Raw genomic sequence first — 3,735 nt, forward strand, 5'->3', positions numbered from 1 at the left:
AGTTCAAATCTATCATCTACTCTTCAGGAGAACGATGGCAGTTCTGGAAGCTTGAATTCAATTCTACTCTGTCCCACAGGGTTGCTATCTATGAGTTCAAATTGATCATACCTAATCCATCATGAAGATGACAAATGAATGGGTAGTGTTTTACTGTGTTGTGCATGAAGTTGTCATGAGTTTGGAGAGGGAGTCAAACTAATGGCAGCTAACAATTGTGATTACTTTGAGCCATTCCTACCTAGCTATTAGGGAATCCTAGAGTTAAAAGCCATGCATTAGGTTATGTATGCATTGAGAAGCAATGTGATGTGGTGGTTATAACATACAGAATCTAAAATCTATCAAATTTGTTTTGAATGAATACTTGCATGGCCTGTGATTTTCATGTATGTATGTATAACAGGGATGACAAAAGCAGTTACCTCATCAGATTGTTATGATGGATGAATAACTAACATAGAATAGCACCTGACCGGGCACTCTACAGGGGGCTGTGGTGGTATGGTCTGTAGAAAGCTGTGCTGTTAACCCAAAGGCCACACTTCTTGGGTTTGTGGAACCACCAGTGCTTCCCCGAGAGAGATGGACAATATTCTCCTGTATGATTTACAATCTCAGAAACTATGAACTGGCTCTGACTTGAATGACAATAAGAATGATTTGAGCACTATGTATATATGGCTTTATTTGTTTATTTGTCATACAAATAAAGGAACAGCAAACTTTTTCCATTTTTTTTAGCCATTAATCTTCTAATTCAATTTATTCAAAGTATATCTCTTAGAACTTAAGATTTTATTTGAGGTTCTTGCCTCTTTTCTTACATCCTTCCCATCAACATGTTTCAATTACCAGTATCACTGAATTGCCTGTCTAAGTGATTGACAAGTTCTCTATAAATATATTATAAACACAAATACTGAGTGTTGATAATTACTAACTTGATGTTTAACAGAACAGTTTGATGATGACAGACATATTTCTAAACAAAAAAGACAATAAAAGAATTATTCTGTTTATAAAAAATTTTAGCAGCATTGCAAATTGAAGTTACTTAAATATACTGAGTCATAGTGCTTTTACTTAGCCCTACACCTGGGCTGCATGGAAATGAATGGGACTTCAGAACAAAGAATAAAATTTTGCTTCAGCTACAGTCAGGGTTTGGACAAACTATTTCATCACCCATACTTGGAAAGTGGTTGGCAAACATTCTTCAAAGGTAATGAAAAAGGTTACCTGCTAAATCCTTTCCATATACCTTTGGAAAAATGAGTGGGAGGTAATGTAAATGTACTTGATAAACATCCCTCAGTAGTGAATTCGCAAATGACAGATGGCATCACTACAACCCATGGTCCCACCTCATTGAATCCTTCTGGACCCACCTGCCTCCATCCCCTACACTGCCGCCGAGAGAGCTTCTTCAAATTCACCTATTATTTTATCACCCACTGCTTAAAAAACAAACCAAAAAAAAAACACAACTAAACAATCTTTCTCTGACTCTCATTACCTAAAACAAACACTTTGTAAGAACCTTCATTCTTGGGTTTAAACCTGCTTCTTCAGGTTCATTTTTTCCATTGAATTCCCACTTCTGTGCACCTTAAATTCCAAGACCACTGACCAAATAACATTTTCCAGAAAGCCTATCTTTTAGCACATCTTCATGCATTTTAGCTAAGAAAAGCCCTTCTTGGCCTGGTAGCTACTTAGTTCAAGTTTTATTTCTTTTCTGAAGTCCTCTACATATCTATACTTTCTCCTGTGAGATCTTTTAGCACCACTAACACTATTATCACTTTGAACTGTAACTATTGTATTCCTGGTAGAGGAATACTTCTCAACAACTTGACTTTGCAGATGACACAATCTTCCTTGTAGAAAGTGAAGAAGATGTAAACACTTATTTGTTGCTGTCAGTTAGCAGGCAACTTAACAGTGACACCCTGATGAGGGTAAGCACAATTGAGATACACCACTCTAGGAGAGGATCAAAGAATCCAGCTAAACTTTATTGGGGTCTGCAGTGCACTTATATAGGAACATATAAACAAGAAGTCCGGATAGGGTGGGCTTACAGACATGGGACATGCAGATTGGTTAGGAGAATCTCAACTTCATGTGGACCACTCCCAGTTCAACAAACACGGCAGCTGTCTTCCCAGGTGGCGAGCTTTCTCAAGCTGGTGCAGCCAAACACAAGGGTACTTTCTCTACCCCATATTAAAGGCTATTGGGAGGCTTGCACTTATCTGGAGCTTAGGCGATCTGTCCTGGCCAGAGACGCTCCCTTCCTCCCCAACATTCCACAACATTTACTGAAGAAGAGCAATGACTCCAGCTTTCAATACAGATTACATCTCAACACCAAGAAAACCAAAATCTTCATCATCGGACCAAGAAATCATGATAGATGAAGAAAAGTTTGAAATGTCCAATTTTTTAATTTCACTTGGATCCAAAATCACCACAACCTAGCAGGAGTCAAGAAATGAAAAGACAAAATGAGTTTATTTCCTGCCACCCTAGCAACACTTTCACCAGGGCCCTCAGCAATGCAGATATACAAACACAGATTATGTACATGTTGTATTTCATTGAACAAGAAGACAATGAGAAGGCAGAAGAAATAAATGCAAAGGCAGAGGGAGAATGAAACATTGAAAAAGGCCATCTTGTGCAAACCTAAAGACTGAAGATTATGGAATACTATCAGAAGAAAGAATAGCAGATTGAGCAGCAAAAGAAAATTCAAATGTCTAATTTGATGACTCAAACAAGATTGAAAGTCCTCAGAGCAAGAGATGACCTTATTCCAGACATACTAAATGAAGCAAAACAGAGACTCAGTAAGGTGATAAAAGATATAACCAAATACCAAATGCTTCCAGATATACTTGCCCTCCAGGGCTTGTATCGGTTGCTGGAGCCCCAAATGATTATTCATTGCAGGAAACAGGATTCTCCTCTAGTAAAGGCTGCTGTGCAAAAAGCAATCCCTATGTACAAAATTGTAACCAAAAAGATGTTGGTGTCCAAATTGATCAGGAGACCTACTTGCCTGAGGACATCGCTGGTGATGTTGAGATCTTTAATGGAGATTGTAAAGTAAAGGTTTCCAACACCCTTGACAACTGGCTGGATGTCATAGCCCAGCAGATGATGCCAAAAGTATTGGGAGCTTTGTTTGATGCTAATACCAACAGGAAGTTTGGACTAAGCATCTTGGAAGTGGAGTTCCTTTCACTCCTCCCCTGACACGATATGGAATTTTCTGATATTTAAAGAATCAAGATTACCTATATAATCCCCTCTTTGCTATTCTAATATTGTCTGTATCCATCAGCAGAATAACTAATCCCCAATAGGAACAAGTGTCACTTAAAATGAAAAAAAAATGAAAATATGCACTGCATTATGGAAACTACCTGTTACGGACCTTTTTAAAGTATTCAAGAGAAAGTATATCTGTTTAAAGAATAAAGTGGTGCTCGCTTCGGCAGCACATATACTAAAATTGGAACGATACAGAGAAGATTAGCATGGCCCCTGCGCAAGGATGACGTGCAAATTCGTGAAGCATTCCAAAAAAAAAAAAAAAAAAAAAAAAAAAAAAAAAAGAATAAAGTGCACCTGACTCAAGCCATGACATTTTCAATTGTTTCTTTTATGGTGCTTAGAGGTGGGAAATAAATAAGGAAGAACAAAGAAAACTTGATGTCTTGA

At 37.8% G+C, this 3,735-nt stretch overlaps 1 pseudogene; it reads left to right on the forward strand.

Moving 5' to 3' along the window:
• Positions 1-2,500: 2,500 nt before the first annotated feature.
• Positions 2,501-3,267, forward strand: LOC102849250 (annotated as a pseudogene).
• Positions 3,268-3,735: the final 468 nt, after the last annotated feature.

This window comes from Elephantulus edwardii, unplaced genomic scaffold (genome assembly GCF_000299155.1).
Source record: "Elephantulus edwardii isolate Elephantulus edwardi_28Jun2011 unplaced genomic scaffold, EleEdw1.0 scaffold00135, whole genome shotgun sequence".
Lineage (NCBI taxonomy): Eukaryota > Metazoa > Chordata > Mammalia > Macroscelidea > Macroscelididae > Elephantulus > Elephantulus edwardii.